The sequence below is a fragment of the Schistocerca americana genome, chromosome 3, assembly GCF_021461395.2.
Source record: "Schistocerca americana isolate TAMUIC-IGC-003095 chromosome 3, iqSchAmer2.1, whole genome shotgun sequence".
In the NCBI taxonomy this organism is placed as follows: domain Eukaryota; kingdom Metazoa; phylum Arthropoda; class Insecta; order Orthoptera; family Acrididae; genus Schistocerca; species Schistocerca americana.
Genome location: NC_060121.1, coordinates 466,958,639 through 466,972,755, shown reverse-complemented (window position 1 = coordinate 466,972,755; position 14,117 = coordinate 466,958,639). Strand labels below are relative to the sequence as shown.

Sequence of the window (14,117 nt, the reverse complement as noted above, 5' to 3'; positions counted from 1 at the left end):
GACAAACAGGAGACTGATGAAACTCAGATACGTTCTCCTGTTAGTCACAGCACTAAAGAGCAGTGATGAAGGATCATTCAAATGAAAAATTCCTGACAAAGTAGAACAGTATTCCAGTGTTTTCTGACCCCTACACAAAGCCAAAGTCCAGATTTCCGGAACACTATTTGAAACATGTTCTTCAGATGCAAGTTTAGGATTAGGTTGCAATTTTCACAATAACAGATACGCCAATTCCCTATAGATCACTACACAGCGTCTGTAGATACTGTATGTATGAGAAATATAATTTAATCCCAGCGATTACGTATATGCGGTACAACATGTCTACAGTTGTCAGGGTTAAAGTTTTTTACTATTTTTTTTCTGAGCAAACAGTTGCATTACCAGTTCTCATCTTGAAACGAAGAATTTTAAATACGAAATCAACAAAGTTCAGTGACTTGATGTTTCTATCTGCTGCCGGATGTGAAGGTTACTTAATGTATAAAAACAGTGTAGCTCTGAAACGTCAGCTGTTAAACTTGGGATATGATCAGGCCATGAATAACATTCCAAAGTGGGAAATCCCTTAGCTCTCATAGGTCGCAGACACGAACGGAACACTTTTTCCTCTTTCTTGAGCTGCACAAAACGGTACACAAATCGTAGTATTATTGCCAGTTCTCGGCACGAATACGAATCATGGTGTATTTCAAACAGAACTTGCATCATTCAGAGTGATGCATGTCCTGCGTGTAAGTGTTAGCAACAACATGAGGTACTCCAGTTTCCTTAGACTGAGTGAGACTTGGGACACATCGTCAAGACCTACACGGATTACCTGCATTCTACCGACGTGTATATTGGTATTAAACCGATTATATTATAGTTCCCCAGATAGCCTGAGTGCACGAAAAGGGAAAGCGAATAGGAAATGAAAATTTGTCCCGAACGTGTCTTTGCGCAACCGAGTGCATCTACCTAACATTAAAAGTTACAAATAAATCGTCTTCAAGATAAGATCAGAACTGCAGACCTCGAGAGGATAAAAGTACTTCAGCTGAAATACGCTGGCGTCATTGCTTCTCGTAAGAAGCCTATCTGAGTCACCCTTCCTAGAATGATTACACGAACTAATGTAATCAACAAAGGTTGCGCTTTAATCGAAAACAGACTACTGGTTTACACAAGGTTAAATGCATATTGGTCACAAATACAGAAAAGGAGGTGAAACACCTGGTAACAGTACACCAAACAAAATTAAGTTACAAAATTAGTAATCGGCAGGTTATGGAAATTCAGGCAGCACAAGGAAATTTCTTGCGTCAGTGTTATAAATTTTAGCTAAGCATACCAAAGATTTTTGCAGTCACCTTGTTCATTTTCTACATCTGCTTCTCTGCTCTTCAAACCTGTTTGAAGGGCATGCAGAGGATGCTTCCCACTGTACAGTTATTAGAACTTCTTCCCGTTGCACTCACGTGCGGAGGGTGTGATAAGTGATTGTTTAAATGCCTCTGTACGTGATGTGACTAGTTTAAAGGCATGGTTACAACCCCTACGGGACCTATGCGTAGGCAATTGTAGTACATTCCTAGATACAAAATTGAAATCTGTTTCGTGATGTTTTATTAGTAGGCTTTCGTGGGGTAGTTGGTATCTTTCTTCCAGTGTCTGCCACTTCAGTTTCTTCAGTATCTATGTCAAGCTTTCTCACAGGTGAAGCAAAACTATGACAATTAGCGCTACCACTCTCTGTATACGTTCGATAGCCCCCGTTAGTCATACTTGGTACCGGCGCAAAACACATGAGCAATATTCTGGGATGGATCGTACGAGCTGTAAGCAATCCGTTTTGTAGGCTTACAGCATTCCCTTGTGCTCTACCTGTGAACCAATGTCGGTCACCTGCTTTACCTACGGCTGAGCCTATGTCATCGCTCCTTTTCGGATCCCTACTAACTGTTACAACTAGCTATCCGTACCACGTCACCTATACCACTTGTGACACATTGATACTGTGGGCGTTCGTTTTGTGAAATACAAAAATGTTCATTTCTGAAAATTTAAAGTAAGTCGTAACTTTTCAACACTTTATAATAGTATCAGAATCTGACTGAACGGTTTTATAGCGTTTATCAGACGTTATCAGTAGGTTACTGCATCATCTCTCGTTAATAATAATATCACCTGCATGGTCATTTACACACATAATGTACAGAAAAAGTATCAACGAGCTGTCTGAGACACATTCTATGATACTTTTCCATCTTTCGATGACTCTCCACCGACGATTCGACACTCAGAGAAGGAAATTACTCTAGCAAGCCAAGTAACTGTTATAGAATGCTACTAACTGGTACAGATACACGACATTACTTTTCGACACAGACACGAAGTATACAAGAAAGGTAAGAGAACGGGCCCGCAAAATTACATACCAAATTGCTGCAGAATCCTTGAACATGTTCCCAGTTTGAACATAATAAATCTTCTTGGGACTGAGAAGCTTACGTGCACGAATCAGCATGGTTTCAGAAAGCATCGCTCTTGCGAAACTCAGCCTGCCCTTTTCTCACATGGTACACCGAGAACTATGGATGAAGGGCAACTGGCAGATGCAATATTTCTTGATTTCAGGTAAGCATTTGACACGGTGCCCTATTGCAGGCTGTTAACGAAGGACGAGCGTATGGTACAAGTTCACAGATATGTGAGTGGCTCGAAGATGCCTTATTTGTGGAACCCAGTATGTTTTTCTCGACGGCGAGTGTTCATCGGAGACGAGGGTATAATCAGGAGTGCCTCAGGGAAGTGTGAGAGGTCCGCTGTTGTTGTCTATATACATAAATGATCTGGCTGACAGAGTGGACAGTAATTTGTGGTTCTTTGCTGACGATGACGTGGTGTACGGTAAGGTATCGAAATTAAATGACTGTAAGAAGATACAAGACGACTTAGACAAAATTTCCAGTTGTTGTTATGAATGGGAGCTAGCCCTAAATGTGGAAAAATATAAGTTAATGCGGACGAGTAGAAAGATCAAAACGGTAATGATCGGATACAGCATTACAAGTGTCCTGCTTGACACAGTCAAGTCGTTTAAGTATCTAGGCATAAAGTTGCAAATCGATATGAGGTGAAACGAGCATGCGAGATCTGTGGTGGGGAAGACGAATGGTCAACTTCGTTTCATTGGGAGAATTTAAAGAAAGAGTAGTTGACCTGTAAAGGACACTGCAGGAGCGACCTACTCACGAGCACTGTTCGAGTGTTTGGTATTCCTACCAGTCGGATAGAAGGAAGACACCGAAGTAATTGAGAGGCGGGTTACTAGATATATTTGCAAGGATATTCCTTGCAAAGAGATGTCTGCTAGTATCAAACATAGGCCTTAATTTGCGGAAGATATTCCTGAGAATGTACGTCTGGAGTACAGCATTGTATAGTACCGAAACATGGACTGTGGGAAAACAGGAACGGAAGAGAATCGAAGCACTTGAGACGTGGTGCTACAGACGAATGTTGAAAATGAGATGGACTGATAAGGTAAGGAATGGGGAGGTTCTGCGCAGAATTGGAGAGGAAAGGAATATGTGGAAAACACTGACAAGGAGAAAGGGACACGATGGTAGAACATCTTTTAAGACATGAGGGAATGACTTCCACGTTACTAGACGGAGCTGCAGAGGGCAAACCTGTAGGGGAAGACAGAGATTGGAATACGACACGCCATTTCAGTCTGACTCTGTGTAGCGTCTGTCATCTGTACCGCAACAGAACTATGTCTACAGGAAACCCAGGACGCGTACTCTCTTCTGTCAATGCGCCACTCATGTCGCGCAAAAGTCCTTACCGTGGGGCAACAAGCGTAGCTGGCAGTTTCAAGTTCTCTCAAAAGATGACGCATCCTCCCCACCAAAAATTTCTCACTCCAGTCACAAATTTCGCTTCGTACACCATACGACTGTACTTTTGACAATAAGCGTAGATGTGGTACTGAGTCAAATAATTTTTTGGAAATCTAGAATTATTACATCTACTTGACTACCTTTCAGGGTGTCATGCGGAAAGAGTGGGAGTTGGATTTAGCATGATCGACATTTTCGGAATTGATGCTGGTGGGCATGTAGGAGGTTATTCTTTCGTCAGTACTCATTTTGTATGAGTTTAGAATGTGTTCTAAGACGGACGTGATGGTTATTGGACAATGGTTTTGTGGATCACTTCTGCTACTCTGCTACACAGACGTGTGTAACCTGTGCTTTTTCCAGCTAGTTGTTTACATACCTGTAATGTTCTCTTACAGTTCAAGCCACAGTGTAATACTTAACACGTGTAAACAGTTTCTTTTATTTACGCTTGTAAAATATTAACGTCGCGACCAAGTGATGGAAAACTGATAGCTCTGCCGTTGGCGTATTCAATGCTCTACAGACCACACACTGCAAAATTTGCTCGGTGGAAAGCTGCATAATTTCCTCCTCCGAGCAGTAACGAAGCAGACGAACGTAGCCACATTTACATGCAGCACCCTCAAGCTTATCTTACGCTGGCGAAAGCACCGCCCACCTCAATACTGTCACCTCAAGCGCTAGCGTACTGGAAATTGGTTCCACTTCTGTGTAAATCCTGAAGGAACTTCGGAAGGCGACGGCGACTGACAAAAGGAAGAGCACCTTAATGGACATTCTGCTTTCGTTGTTAAAAATTCGTGACGGGAATATCATTAGTAGCCAAAGACTTAGTTCGGATTTCATGCGATCAACGAAAAAAGCAGTGAAATTCTCTGTGCGCTGATTTGGCAGGTTGACGAAAAATCTGGAAAGACTTTAGCAATATTCAAGTTTAAGAACGAGAGAAGTTCCTATTAGCGTTACTTCGAATTTTGATAAGTGTTTAATAATGCTGTTAAGTACAAGAAGCAGCCTTCGTACACTGTAATAATACGACGTCCGTTAGCTAGATATTCCTTATACATGCGTGACGTGTAATAGAACTGATTGTATTCTGCGCGTTTCGAAATCCTATATTGTTTACGGTTTTAACATGCTTTTTTACGCGGAGACATCACGTTATAAACAATGAAGCGCGTGAAAAACTGCCGCACCATGCATGGTGTTCAAATTTATTACTGCTTTGTAACCAACTACATTCGCACTAAAATTCGCACGCTAAAATCCTAGCGAAAACACTACCGGCACCTGCATTCCAGTATCTGAGATGTCAGAAGCTTTTAATTTATAAATTTCTATTCGGTTATTTTCGGACCAAGATCGATTACAACAAATTGATACGTATTCCCTTCGTCATTCCTGAAAGTGTGTAATATCGTCACGAAATTATTCTGCATGTAAATGATAATGTGGTTGTTGTGTTAGACCATGATATACAGCATGGGTGTAATGTGCAAGGTGATTAGTACAGAGAACTGAATGAGAAGTGTAGCAGTAGCTTATTCATTATTGAATTATTGTATTGTACACGAGGAATAAATCGAATGAGGCTAAGTTATACTGAACAAGCCTGTATGTGGAGGGATTCTGACTTAAATTTTCCATGTTTTGCAAAAATTACGTCAGGTAAATGCCAGGTTGATTCCGGTTGTAAGAACATGAGCGACTAGCTTCACACCCTTGGTGATGACGACGATGATGTCAAACTAGATCTGAAGGTAGATAAATTCCTGTACATTTGATTTTCATTTTCTTTTTTTTTTTTTTTTTTTTTTTTGTAGTGTCTAGGAAGCCTGCATACTCGGATCGCTAGACAAACAATCAAACCAGTCGTATTAATGACTTTATTTACAAAAAAAATTACAATCCTTAACTTTGAAAATTACACAGATGTGTCGCAAGCAAAGAGCGACACACAAAATACTGAATTTCTTCCGTATAGATAATCCTAAGCCTGTGCCCAATAGAGAGTGCAAGCGATGTGACTTGCGTTGGCCGGCGGATGTGGCCGAGCGCTTCTAGGCGCTTCAGTCCGGAACCGCGCTGTTGTTACGGTCGCATATTCGAATCCTGCTTCGGGCATTGATGTGTGTGATGTCCTTAGGTTAATTAGATTTAAGTAGTTCTAAGTCTAGGGGACTGATGACCTCAGATGTTAAGTCCCATTGTGCTTAGAGCCATGTGAACCATTGTGAATAGCGTTGGCGCGGCTATAGAAGTCGCTAATCTTGAAATTGCTATTGAACTGAGCCTTCACCAGTCGCTCGCGGCGCTAATGTCCTCTTCACATAGGGGCCGCTGTTGTCTGTCCCATTGTCGTCCGGTTAGCGTGCGATTGGCTGACTTCTTCTCACAGCCTTCTCTTCCCTGTCGTTCCCGACTGTCGTGTTGGCACTTGACCTTATGCCGTAACATTGTTATCAGTTGTAACACCGTGATATGTCCAGTACCTTGGCGAAGCTGATCCTTGGCTGTATGAAACTACTGCTACTGTTTACAGCTACTACTACTCTCTACGGTTGAGCGCAGACTCTTTTCTCCTCTTTCATCAACATACGCTATCACACCTAAAGTGACTGCAACAGTTTTCGAACCGTAGGCGGTTTGAATGAAAAGAGGTTGCTCCAGTTAACGGATAAGATAAAAATATGCCATCAGGGTCTAGTGTTATTACTCTGCCCTGTATAAGAGCGTGGGAAGGCAAGGATTACGATCCTACTTGCAGGGAGCCACTGATATGAATGGATACTGGAGAAAGGTGGTAGCAATCGCAACACAAAAAAAGATTTAAAAATTAGCACAAACGAATATACTCTGAAATAAGCACACAACAACGTGCTCTTGAGGGCAGCATCCACTGACACAGACGCATTCAAGAATGATATATAGGGATAGTATCCGCCGACAGCCATGTAAGTTGAACTGAACACATTTCGGGGAAAGAATCCTGAACCCCTACCGCATGGCTGGCATTGCTGCTTTGCGGTAGTATCACGAAATATTCATGGTCGCCAACGACCAAAAAGGCGATCATCGAATCCGGGCGTTACCATTAGACTGTACCCGAAGTCATGAACCGTTAAGGTTTACCGTCTCATGACGGAGAGTACTTACAGACAATAGGCGGTCGCGGGCGAGACGGCAACTAGTGGACCTTCCAAGTCGACGTTCCAGAATGGGCTGGAACGGCGATGCTCAGGGCTGTGTCAACTGGTCAGGACCTCACATTAATGTATCTACAGATCAAAAGAATAGATCCGCTGCCAACTTTCTGGGTGGTCAAGCGGCTAGCTGTCACTTGCTGGGCCATACATCTGGCCGCCTCCTTTCTGCCCCAGATGTTTGCTAACCTGGCCCAGATTCGGCCGTTGAGTTGGCGGGAACTTCTGTGTTCGTGCGCCTCTCAAGACGTAGAAGACGCTCCATTGGAACTTGAATCTATTTAAAGGCTACCACCATTTTTAAAAATTCAATAATTCCCCTAAAAATGACGGCAGCCGAGATATGTTTACAGACCTCTGTGCGTAAGTTATTACTGTTACAAGGTTTCTTTCGTTTCTGTTAGTATTTCGGTGCTTAAAAAAAATGGTTCAGATGGCTCTGAGCACTATGGTACTTAACTTCTGAGGTCATCAGTCCCCTAAAACTTAGAACTACTGAAACCTAACTAACCTAAGGACATCACACACATCCATGCCCGAGGCAAGATTCAAACTCGCGACCGTAGCGATCGCGCGGTTCCAGACTGAAGCGCCTAGAACCGCTCGGCCACAAGGTCGGCTTCGGTGCTTCAATTCGCGTTTAAATCTTTAGAAACTTCGAAATAAAACTGATATGCAAATTATGGATAGAACAGTGGTTTGTTCCTCGTCGAAAGGTGCCGAATCTGTGACTTGATTACATTTTCACTGATTACTCGCGACTCATTCTTTGTTTCCGGCCTTGCTTGGGCGCCCACGGGCTCGTCACTGCACGGTGCATTCTTGGGAGGGTTCGTAACACGATGTGTAACGTCACAACTACCACTAGAACGAGTGAAGAGAAACCACGTGGAGCTCAGATATTCATTTCTACAGCATTTATAATTCAGTTTTTACTTCGAAGCATCGTCTTGTGTTGAAAACTATTTTGTCGCGGTTAACTGTATAAAAACGAAAGATGACTTTCGCGTGAATTTTGTCACACTGTTCGAGCAGTATCCTGAGTTACTGATTCGCCAGGGACTGACGTCACCTAGGTGAGAAAGTAACAGTGATACTGATTATTTAAGCATACCAGTAACACGTTACGCAGCAGATCCCATATCAGGTCTGGCGTCCGGTGACAGCTGCTAATAGGCTTGGAGGCCACCGTCCATTGGCGGCGTGCGTGGGTGGGCGCTGACAATTACCCCCCCCCCCCCCCTCCCCCCGCCCCCCCCCAACCTGCGCGACCGCCGGTGTCTGGTCTGTTGACCGTGGGCCCGCTGATGCAGCGCCGTTATTAGTGTAATTCCTCTCGGCAGGCTTTCACCGCCCGTCGAAAATTGTGGTCTGCTTTTCCCCGGCTTAATGCGGAACTAATGGGCGTTCGGTATATTCAGGTTTGGTACCCCTGTTCCCGATACGAGGCTAATTGTGCCCAATACGGAGGTGTCACACCGTCCCTTTGATAACCTGTTTGCCTCTCCTTTCCTCCCGATATCATACAGATGTTTGCCGATCAAATATTATGAAAGATCAATTACATGGCGAAATTCTCCCTAAATAAAAAATAACAGTTGAAGTAGAATGAAATGGGGACGCTATCACTCACGCATACACGTGTTTTGAGTGTTATTTCAGGAATTTTGGCAGCCCTAGGCTGAACTATAAACGAAAAGCAGGATCGATTACTGTTGGATAATAATATTCAAGCATCGCTGAGTGTCTTACTTTCTTTTCCCGGAAAGAATACATGAATATATTAAATATATTTGTTATGTTTTCGTAGTTATACGGGAATTGATATAACTTCGTACTCATGCAATCTCTGTTACAACCATGTACCGTCAAATGCACACCGAGATAGCGTACGCTCTTTGCGACTCATTTAGGCAGTGTATCCGTTAACCCTCCCCCAAGATGAGGAGTGTCAGGCCCAGTTTGGCGTTCCATGCAGCATCACATTGAAGACAGAGAGTCCCGAATTGTAGACAGCGGGGAAGGAAAGATACTGGCTGATTGATGGAAAGCTGCATTCGCTGAAGCATTAGCAAAGCAGAACCATTCTGTTATAGATATTTTTACACGGCATTATTGGAAACAGAAAACACCAATGGTAGTGGACAAAATAATTCAGCTGTGCCAATTCTTTAAACATGATTCATTTAATATACAAATGTTATTTCTATTTATGTTTCGAATTACTTTTGTTGTAAGTTAAGTCTGATAAGATTTTCATTTGTACACATTAGCCAATTATAATCATGAAATAAGTTATAAAAACGTGGATCCAATAGCCTTGGGAGAATTTTTGGAAATAATTAAGGGCAACACCTCGTTTTTTGTTCATAGGGTAGAAGTGGTGATGTCAAGCAGGGTAGCTTTGATTTTTGTTTCATTTTTTTAAAAGATTAAACTTATCTAAGAGGATAGCTAGATGAGAAAAAAGACTTATTGTTTCATAAGAGAAATTGCTAAGAGATTTCGTTTTTTTAGTAAATCAAAACAAACAAGAAACACCGATTAAGACATTGGACGGTTAAACTGTTGGTCCATGTTCGGTTCTTGGTAGCGACTTTTTTTTCATTCGATATTTCTTTTCGGTGCACCTGATAATATTCTCATAATCAGAACGATTTTTTTTTACTTTCTGTTTGACGTCAGGAGGGGTGATTATTAATTCTATAAGTATATATAATATAGTGACAATTATTTTTATCGTCACATATAGTACAAAAAAGCACTTGAAGTGTGTTGTTGCGTGATCCTCACAGATCGTCTATTAGTGAACGTTCGTGCATTCTGTTGAGTGAAACATATTATTAGAAACAAGGAAAACATAAATTCTAGGGTATTCACAAGAGTGAGAAGGCGGCGCCATTCCACCTATTTAATTTAACCTCATCTTAGAAAGGATCGATAGAGAATAAAATAATAAATAAAGAAGTAACAAGTTGTAAGCGTTGAACCTTCTAAATCGGGATATCACGGGTTCGATTCCGGCCTGACAGAGATTTTATTCGCCCAGGGACTGGTCTGGCGTCCTCCAGATATAGTGAAAGAAATCACTAGCAATTAAGTTAAGGTAATCGAAAAATTTTCGGTGTTAGAAAATATATAAGAATGGTGTTGATAATTATAAACACTGTGTCATTTACTTATTTTCAGTGGCATACAATCAAACACCGGCCAAGTTTATTGCAGATACAATTGGTCACATAACAATCCGTAGAGGCTGCGAGTTCATCTATGGAAATTTATCCATTAGTTTTCGCAGGTGCTTGGTTGAATAATAAACGAAACTGTACACAGCATTTATAAATTATCTTTCAACAGAATACACATTAACAATGGTACAGGTCAGGTTCCTAGCTATAAATGAGTAATGCCTGCAATTTTTAATGACTCCTTTCCATTGATACTCTATGCGATAACTGTTTACATAAGTGACTGTGTTCTTGACCAAGGAGAAAATTAAATAAGCTTGTAATTTCTCGTAAATTTCAGAGCAATGACTAATAACATGTTGGTCACTCATATGCCTACACCGGTAAGAGTGGAGACAGAAGCGAAACAATCTGCAAATCACGTGAAACATTAAAAGATCGAGATTAAAGCAGAAATAAGATAAACCGGCTCTTTCTCGCCTCCGAATTTCAAAGATACATATGATATAGAAAACGTATGAATATTTCGCAAAATTAATAGTCGATTGATATATGGTATTATACTGGTTGTTTGTGTTGTCCTCATCATTTTATCTGAGTCTCATCATAAAGACTCGTGAGTCGCCGATGTGGCGTCAATTGAAAAGACTTGCACCAGGCAGCCTAACAACCCCAGACGGGATCCCCAGTCTTTAGTGCAATACGGTAATTTTTTAAAAATAATATTTGTCTTCTAAAGTTATTTTAATGAGTGTAGCTGTGAACATCAGTTCTACCAAAGTCCTGACTACACTGGCTGTCACTAAAGCGTGCTTTAGAGGGTAACATCGATATATGCCTCACTGAAGACAGTACTGTTCTTCAATATGAATTACTAGGCAGTACTTGTCTCACATTCATCTAGACATATGGCTAGTACCGTAGCGAAATGAATAGTATTTTCTTTTTTTAGGTGCAACCTTAAGTATTTTCGTACTCTCAAGATGTTTAATCGCTAATACATAATACAGATAGTTCCAACTGACGAAACCCACGAAAGACACGAGAGACAATAACATATTTGACATCTCAAATAAATATCTAATAGTTCATGCAGGTACTATACGAGTGATTACGATTATCGTGAAAACTGTCCTTAAATTTACATATTAATGTTTGAAACCACTTAAATTTTTAAAACTATGATTCATTAATAAATTCTGTTTCGAAAGTTCAAGGAGAGCTTAGGATATGTATGAATTTCATAGCACAGCTTATATATATATATATAGAACATTTATTGTATGAATAAGTGTGAGAATAACTAGATATGTTTGCAGAAGAGTGAATTTCACTTAATAATAAGCACACCTCCTGTTTATGCTTAACAGTAAAAAAAATTACCATTCTACTGTTGTTTAGAATCCTGAATGCCCCAAATTTGTTTGTGGAATTTAGACTGCGTCGTATTGTAAAGCGTACAACCAACGTTTCCACCTCTATTACAAGTTTCTTTCAACACAGTTAGTAATACCTACAAGTTCCAGCATTACCATTACAGAATGAGTTGATAGAGTATCCAGCACTTGAAGAGTTATACACTCCTGGAAATTGAAATAAGAACACCGTGAATTCATTGTCCCAGGAAGGGGAAACTTTATTGACATATTCCTGGGGTCAGATACATCACATGATCACACTGACAGAACCACAGGCACATAGACACAGGCAACAGAGCATGCACAATGTCGGCACTAGTACAGTGTATATCCACCTTTCGCAGCAATGCAGGCTGCTATTCTCCCATGGAAACGATCGTAGGGATGCTGGATGTAGTCCTGTGGAACGGCTTGCCATGCCATTTCCACCTGGCGCCTCAGTTGGACCAGCGTTCGCGCTGGACGTGCAGACCGCGTGAGACGACGCTTCATCCAGTCCCAAACATGCTCAATGGGGGACAGATCTGGAGACCTTGCTGGCCAGGGTAGTTGACTTACACCTTCTAGAGCACGTTGGGTGGCACGGGATACATGCGGACGTGCATTGTCCTGTTGGAACAGCAAGTTCCCTTGCCGGTCTAGGAATCGTAGAACGATGGGTTCGATGACGGTTTGGATGTACCGTGCACTATTCAGTGTCCCCTCGACGATCACCAGTGGTGTACGGCCAGTGTAGGAGATCGCTCCCCACACCATGATGCCGGGTGTTGGCCCTGTGTGCCTCGGTCGTATGCAGTCCTGATTGTGGCGCTCACCTGCACGGCGCCAAACACGCATACGACCATCATTGGCACCAAGGCAGAAGCGACTCTCATCGCTGAAGACGACACGTCTCCATTCGTCCCTCCATTCACGCCTGTCGCGACACCACTGGAGGCGGGCTGCACGATGTTGGGGCGCGAGCGGAAGACGGCCTAACGGTGTGCGGGACCGTAGCCCAGCTTCATGGAGACGGTTGCGAATGGTCCTCGCCGATACCCCAGGAGCAACAGTGTCCCTAATTTGCTGGGAAGTGGCGGTGCGGTCCCCTACGGCACTGCGTAGGATCCTACGGTCTTGGCGTGCATCCGTGCGTCGCTGCGGTCCGGTCCCAGGTCGACGGGCACGTGCACCTTCCGCCGACCACTGGCGACAACATCGATGTACTGTGGAGACCTCACGCCCCACGTGTTGAGCAATTCGGCGGTACGTCCACCCGGCCTCCCGCATGCCCACTATACGCCCTCGCTCAAAGTCCGTCAACAGCACATACGGTTCACGTCCACGCTGTCGCGGCATGCTACCAGTGTTAAAGACTGCGATGGAGCTCCGTATGACACGGCAAACTGGCTGACTCTGACGGCGGCGGTGCACAAATGCTGCGCAGCTAGCGCCATTCGACGGCCAACACCGCGGTTCCTGGTGTGTCCGCTGTGCCGTGCGTGTGATCATTGCTTGTACAGCCCTCTCGCAGTGTCCGGAGCAAGTATGGTGGGTCTGACACACCGGTGTCAATGTGTTCTTTTTTCCATTTCCAGGAGTGTATTTGATATTAAAAAATCGATTTCAAAAATTTTCCCTTATATGACAGCTTCCACAATATTTCCTACTTAATGAGATGCAGCAAAGAACTCTTCATCACATTTTGCTATAAGCACTAATTCTGGAACGCAGAAACAAAGCATGATGTCAAAATCGGATAGCAGTGATTTAAGATCAGTAATAACAAAAATATCACTAACTACCGAAATATTAGTGCCGTTACTCTAAGTGCAGCTCTCCCACTCAAATTAGTGAGTAGATTTTTGATAAAAAGTAGCTGTTGGTGAACCATATGAGCAGTTAATTTCAGCTGTTCTTTAGTTATCAAGCTATATGGTTGTCTTGCAATCCTAGGAAAGTATTGTGATTAGCAATTTATCACACGCGTTTTATTCTCACCTTCCGTGTGGTTTCCAAGGAAGGCGTCTCTTTTTCCTGATTTAGACATTAATATAGTCAATTTGAATGACCTTAAATCTGAAACAATGAAGTAGCGTTTATCTTCAGATTGTAGACGAAGACCATTTTCAATTTACTGATTTTATGCTGATTCACCTAAAAAAGGAGTCTGAAATTTTTGTTCCCACCTCACGTCATATGAGGGTGCGTTACGCACTCAGGAACATTGTCTAACATGATCTGTGTGGTGGTCCTGGTTTCACAGTGTGGGGAGACGTAACATTCCATGGGTGTACTGATCCCCCAGTTCTTTGAACACTGTACACTCGCAGGTAAACATCATTGTGACACTGCATTCCTTTCTAATTTGTGTCCTCTGAGGGGTTCATTCGGCCCTGACTTCGTTTTCGTGGATAATAATGCCTTATCCCA

General features: G+C 42.5%; 1 protein-coding gene across 1 annotated transcript in view; it reads left to right on the top strand.

Annotated features, from left to right (window-relative positions):
- LOC124606781 (allatotropins-like) overlaps positions 1-14,117 on the top strand; it is a 360,366-nt gene that overhangs the window by 218,913 nt on the left and 127,336 nt on the right. The window lies entirely within an intron of this gene.